The 6,968-nt window shown below is 39.5% G+C and overlaps 1 protein-coding gene across 1 annotated transcript in view; it reads right to left on the reverse strand.

Moving 5' to 3' along the window:
* peak1 (pseudopodium-enriched atypical kinase 1) overlaps positions 1-6,139 on the reverse strand; it is an 85,258-nt gene extending 79,119 nt beyond the window's left edge. Inside the window, exon 1 of the mRNA XM_061912057.1 lies at positions 5,896-6,139. The gene's annotated coding sequence lies outside the window, so the exon portion shown is untranslated. The remainder of the gene's footprint in view (positions 1-5,895) is intronic.
* Positions 6,140-6,968: the final 829 nt, after the last annotated feature.

Consider the following 6,968-nt stretch of genomic DNA (forward strand, 5'->3'; position numbering starts at 1 on the left):
TGCCATGGTACATTCTGCTGTCTGTATAAGTTGACTATGTGTTCTTGTGTTTTTCTGCCATGGTACATTTTGCTGCCTGTATAAGTTGACTATGTATTCTTGTGTTTTTCTGCCATGGTACATATTGCTGTCTGTATAAGTTGACTATGTGTTCTTGTGTTTTTCTGCCATGGTACATTCTGCTGTCTGTATAAGTTGACTATGTGTTCTTGTGTTTTTCTGCCATGGTACATTCTGCTGTCTGTATAAGTTGACTATGTGTTCTTGTGTTTTTCTGCCATGGTACATTTTGCTGTCTGTATAAGTTGACTATGTGTTCTTGTGTTTTTCTGCCATGGTACATTCTGCTGTCTGTATAAGTTGACTATGTGTTCTTGTGTTTTTCTGCCATGGTACATATTGCTGTCTGTATAAGTTGACTATGTATTCTTGTGTTTTTCTGCCATGGTACATTTTGCTGTCTGTATAAGTTGACTATGTGTTCTTGTGTTTTTCTGCCATGGTACATTTTGCTGTCTGTATAAGTTGACTATGTGTTCTTGTGTTTTTCTGCCATGGTACATTCTGCTGTCTGTATAAGTTGACTATGTGTTCTTGTGTTTTTCTGCCATGGTACATATTGCTGTCTGTATAAGTTGACTATGTATTCTTGTGTTTTTCTGCCATGGTACATTTTGCTGTCTGTATAAGTTGACTATGTGTTCTTGTGTTTTTCTGCCATGGTACATATTGCTGTCTGTATAAGTTGACTATGTGTTCTTGTGTTTTTCTGCCATGGTACATTCTGCTGTCTGTATAAGTTGACTATGTGTTCTTGTGTTTTTCTGCCATGGTACATTCTGCTGTCTGTATAAGTTGACTATGTGTTCTTGTGTTTTTCTGCCATGGTACATTTTGCTGCCTGTATAAGTTGACTATGTATTCTTGTGTTTTTCTGCCATGGTACATATTGCTGTCTGTATAAGTTGACTATGTGTTCTTGTGTTTTTCTGCCATGGTACATTCTGCTGTCTGTATAAGTTGACTATGTGTTCTTGTGTTTTTCTGCCATGGTACATTCTGCTGTCTGTATAAGTTGACTATGTGTTCTTGTGTTTTTCTGCCATGGTACATTTTGCTGTCTGTATAAGTTGACTATGTGTTCTTGTGTTTTTCTGCCATGGTACATTTTGCTGTCTGTATAAGTTGACTATGTATTCTTGTGTTTTTCTGCCATGGTACATATTGCTGTCTGTATAAGTTGACTATGTGTTCTTGTGTTTTTCTGCCATGGTACATTCTGCTGTCTGTATAAGTTGACTATGTGTTCTTGTGTTTTTCTGCCATGGTACATTCTGCTGTCTGTATAAGTTGACTATGTGTTCTTGTGTTTTTCTGCCATGGTACATTCTGCTGTCTGTATAAGTTGACTATGTGTTCTTGTGTTTTTCTGCCATGGTACATTTTGCTGCCTGTATAAGTTGACTATGTATTCTTGTGTTTTTCTGCCATGGTACATATTGCTGTCTGTATAAGTTGACTATGTGTTCTTGTGTTTTTCTGCCATGGTACATTCTGCTGTCTGTATAAGTTGACTATGTGTTCTTGTGTTTTTCTGCCATGGTACATTCTGCTGTCTGTATAAGTTGACTATGTGTTCTTGTGTTTTTCTGCCATGGTACATTTTGCTGTCTGTATAAGTTGACTATGTGTTCTTGTGTTTTTCTGCCATGGTACATTCTGCTGTCTGTATAAGTTGACTATGTGTTCTTGTGTTTTTCTGCCATGGTACATATTGCTGTCTGTATAAGTTGACTATGTGTTCTTGTGTTTTTCTGCCATGGTACATTTTGCTGCCTGTATAAGTTGACTATGTATTCTTGTGTTTTTCTGCCATGGTACATTTTGCTGTCTGTATAAGTTGACTATGTATTCTTGTGTTTTTCTGCATGGTACATTTTGCTGTCTGTATAAGTTGACTGTGTGTTCTTGTGTTTTTCTGCCATGGTACATTTTGCTGCCTGTATAAGTTGACTATGTGTTCTTGTATTTTTCTGCCATGGTACATTCTGCTGTCTGTATAAGTTGACTATGTGTTCTTGTGTTTTTCTGCCATGGTACATTCTGCTGTCTGTATAAGTTGACTATGTGTTCTTGTGTTTTTCTGCCATGGTACATTCTGCTGTCTGTATAAGTTGACTATGTGTTCTTGTGTTTTTCTGCCATGGTACATTCTGCTGTCTGTATAAGTTGACTATGTGTTCTTGTGTTTTTCTGCCATGGTACATATTGCTGTCTGTATAAGTTGACTATGTGTTCTTGTGTTTTTCTGCCATGGTACATTTTGCTGTCTGTATAAGTTGACTATGTGTTCTTGTGTTTTTCTGCCATGGTACATATTGCTGTCTGTATAAGTTGACTATGTGTTCTTGTGTTTTTCTGCCATGGTACATTCTGCTGTCTGTATAAGTTGACTATGTGTTCTTGTGTTTTTCTGCCATGGTACATTCTGCTGTCTGTATAAGTTGACTATGTGTTCTTGTGTTTTTCTGCCATGGTACATTTTGCTGCCTGTATAAGTTGACTATGTATTCTTGTGTTTTTCTGCCATGGTACATATTGCTGTCTGTATAAGTTGACTATGTGTTCTTGTGTTTTTCTGCCATGGTACATTCTGCTGTCTGTATAAGTTGACTATGTGTTCTTGTGTTTTTCTGCCATGGTACATTCTGCTGTCTGTATAAGTTGACTATGTGTTCTTGTGTTTTTCTGCCATGGTACATTTTGCTGTCTGTATAAGTTGACTATGTGTTCTTGTGTTTTTCTGCCATGGTACATTTTGCTGTCTGTATAAGTTGACTATGTATTCTTGTGTTTTTCTGCCATGGTACATATTGCTGTCTGTATAAGTTGACTATGTGTTCTTGTGTTTTTCTGCCATGGTACATTCTGCTGTCTGTATAAGTTGACTATGTGTTCTTGTGTTTTTCTGCCATGGTACATTCTGCTGTCTGTATAAGTTGACTATGTGTTCTTGTGTTTTTCTGCCATGGTACATTCTGCTGTCTGTATAAGTTGACTATGTGTTCTTGTGTTTTTCTGCCATGGTACATTTTGCTGCCTGTATAAGTTGACTATGTATTCTTGTGTTTTTCTGCCATGGTACATATTGCTGTCTGTATAAGTTGACTATGTGTTCTTGTGTTTTTCTGCCATGGTACATTCTGCTGTCTGTATAAGTTGACTATGTGTTCTTGTGTTTTTCTGCCATGGTACATTCTGCTGTCTGTATAAGTTGACTATGTGTTCTTGTGTTTTTCTGCCATGGTACATTTTGCTGTCTGTATAAGTTGACTATGTGTTCTTGTGTTTTTCTGCCATGGTACATTCTGCTGTCTGTATAAGTTGACTATGTGTTCTTGTGTTTTTCTGCCATGGTACATATTGCTGTCTGTATAAGTTGACTATGTATTCTTGTGTTTTTCTGCCATGGTACATTTTGCTGTCTGTATAAGTTGACTATGTGTTCTTGTGTTTTTCTGCCATGGTACATTTTGCTGTCTGTATAAGTTGACTATGTGTTCTTGTGTTTTTCTGCCATGGTACATTCTGCTGTCTGTATAAGTTGACTATGTGTTCTTGTGTTTTTCTGCCATGGTACATATTGCTGTCTGTATAAGTTGACTATGTATTCTTGTGTTTTTCTGCCATGGTACATTTTGCTGTCTGTATAAGTTGACTATGTGTTCTTGTGTTTTTCTGCCATGGTACATATTGCTGTCTGTATAAGTTGACTATGTGTTCTTGTGTTTTTCTGCCATGGTACATTCTGCTGTCTGTATAAGTTGACTATGTGTTCTTGTGTTTTTCTGCCATGGTACATTCTGCTGTCTGTATAAGTTGACTATGTGTTCTTGTGTTTTTCTGCCATGGTACATTTTGCTGCCTGTATAAGTTGACTATGTATTCTTGTGTTTTTCTGCCATGGTACATATTGCTGTCTGTATAAGTTGACTATGTGTTCTTGTGTTTTTCTGCCATGGTACATTCTGCTGTCTGTATAAGTTGACTATGTGTTCTTGTGTTTTTCTGCCATGGTACATTCTGCTGTCTGTATAAGTTGACTATGTGTTCTTGTGTTTTTCTGCCATGGTACATTTTGCTGTCTGTATAAGTTGACTATGTGTTCTTGTGTTTTTCTGCCATGGTACATTTTGCTGTCTGTATAAGTTGACTATGTATTCTTGTGTTTTTCTGCCATGGTACATATTGCTGTCTGTATAAGTTGACTATGTGTTCTTGTGTTTTTCTGCCATGGTACATTCTGCTGTCTGTATAAGTTGACTATGTGTTCTTGTGTTTTTCTGCCATGGTACATTCTGCTGTCTGTATAAGTTGACTATGTGTTCTTGTGTTTTTCTGCCATGGTACATTCTGCTGTCTGTATAAGTTGACTATGTGTTCTTGTGTTTTTCTGCCATGGTACATTTTGCTGCCTGTATAAGTTGACTATGTATTCTTGTGTTTTTCTGCCATGGTACATATTGCTGTCTGTATAAGTTGACTATGTGTTCTTGTGTTTTTCTGCCATGGTACATTCTGCTGTCTGTATAAGTTGACTATGTGTTCTTGTGTTTTTCTGCCATGGTACATTCTGCTGTCTGTATAAGTTGACTATGTGTTCTTGTGTTTTTCTGCCATGGTACATTTTGCTGTCTGTATAAGTTGACTATGTGTTCTTGTGTTTTTCTGCCATGGTACATTCTGCTGTCTGTATAAGTTGACTATGTGTTCTTGTGTTTTTCTGCCATGGTACATTCTGCTGTCTGTATAAGTTGACTATGTGTTCTTGTGTTTTTCTGCCATGGTACATTCTGCTGTCTGTATAAGTTGACTATGTGTTCTTGTGTTTTTCTGCCATGGTACATTTTGCTGTCTGTATAAGTTGACTATGTGTTCTTGTGTTTTTCTGCCATGGTACATTCTGCTGTCTGTATAAGTTGACTATGTGTTCTTGTGTTTTTCTGCCATGGTACATTCTGCTGTCTGTATAAGTTGACTATGTGTTCTTGTGTTTTTCTGCCATGGTACATTCTGCTGTCTGTATAAGTTGACTATGTGTTCTTGTGTTTTTCTGCCATGGTACATTCTGCTGTCTGTATAAGTTGACTATGTGTTCTTGTGTTTTTCTGCCATGGTACATTTTGCTGCCTGTATAAGTTGACTATGTATTCTTGTGTTTTTCTGCCATGGTACATATTGCTGTCTGTATAAGTTGACTATGTGTTCTTGTGTTTTTCTGCCATGGTACATTCTGCTGTCTGTATAAGTTGACTATGTGTTCTTGTGTTTTTCTGCCATGGTACATTCTGCTGTCTGTATAAGTTGACTATGTGTTCTTGTGTTTTTCTGCCATGGTACATTTTGCTGTCTGTATAAGTTGACTATGTGTTCTTGTGTTTTTCTGCCATGGTACATTCTGCTGTCTGTATAAGTTGACTATGTGTTCTTGTGTTTTTCTGCCATGGTACATATTGCTGTCTGTATAAGTTGACTATGTATTCTTGTGTTTTTCTGCCATGGTACATTTTGCTGTCTGTATAAGTTGACTATGTGTTCTTGTGTTTTTCTGCCATGGTACATTTTGCTGTCTGTATAAGTTGACTATGTGTTCTTGTGTTTTTCTGCCATGGTACATATTGCTGTCTGTATAAGTTGACTATGTGTTGTCTCTTTCTGGCGAGGCGTGGCAGTGGCGTGGAAACGTCATATAACGTCACGTAAACTGGCAGACACAAGACGAAAGTGGACATTTACGTGGACGGAGAAGGTAAAAAAAAAAAATTAAAAAAAAAAGTGGAAGTTAAAGGCGGACGAGAGGACTTGTGTGTTTTCAACAAGCTAACTTTTTCTTACCTCCCCACTCTCTCGACCGCTGTCTTCTTCTCCTCCTTTTTTCGACGCCTGTCTTTCCTCTTCTCGCGAAAATATCCTTATCTCGTCAGCACAATGAGAGTGTAAAGAGTGTGTTTGGTCCACAGATTCGGCGTTTCTTGTGTTGTCTTTCTGCGCGAAAGGACAACTGCATTCTTTTCTCCGGCGGCGCGGGAGCGCGCTCGCTAAGATCTGGGCTGGTCAACGGGAGCAGCGTGAACGCGCACCTCACAGAGGGCGGGGGCGGGCCTAAAATGTAGCTTTTCATACATATTCGTACTAATATTGCTTAAATACGTTCATGCGGATAGCTAAAAAAAAAAAAACACACAAGTAGTGTAGTGAGTCTCATGAAGATGACATTGATGAAATTAATCATCCATCCATCCATCTTCTTCCGCTTATCCGAGGTCGGGTCGCGGGGGCAACAGCCTAAGCAGGGAAGCCCAGACTTCCCTCTCCCCAGCCACTTCATCTAGCTCTTCCCGGGGGATCCCGAGGCGTTCCCAGGCCAGCCGGGAGACATAGTCTTCCCAACGTGTCCTGGGTCTTCCCCGTGGCCTCCTACCGGTTGGACGTGCCCTAAACACCTCCCTAGGGAGGCGTTCGGGTGGCATCCTGACCAGATGCCCGAACCACCTCATCTGGCTCCTCTCCATGTGGAGGAGCAGCGGCTTTACTTTGAGTTCCTCCCGGATGGCAGAGCTTCTCACCCTATCTCTAAGGGAGAGACCCGCCACACGGCGGAGGAAACTCATTTGGGCCGCTTGTACCCGTGATCTTATCCTTTCGGTCATGACCCAAAGCTCATGACCATAGGTGAGGATGGGAACGTAGATCGACCGGTAAATTGAGAGCTTTGCCTTCCGGCTCAGCTCCTTCTTCACCACAACAGATCGGTACAACGTCCGCATTACTGAAGACGCCGCACCGATCCGCCTGTCGATCTCACCATCCACTCTTCCCCAATCAAAGTTTATTTATATAGCCCTAAATCAGTGGTTCTAAAATGGGGGTACTTGAGATTTTTCAAAAATATTCTAAAAATAGCAACA

Source organism: Nerophis ophidion, linkage group LG10 (genome assembly GCF_033978795.1).
Source record: "Nerophis ophidion isolate RoL-2023_Sa linkage group LG10, RoL_Noph_v1.0, whole genome shotgun sequence".
Taxonomy (NCBI): domain Eukaryota; kingdom Metazoa; phylum Chordata; class Actinopteri; order Syngnathiformes; family Syngnathidae; genus Nerophis; species Nerophis ophidion.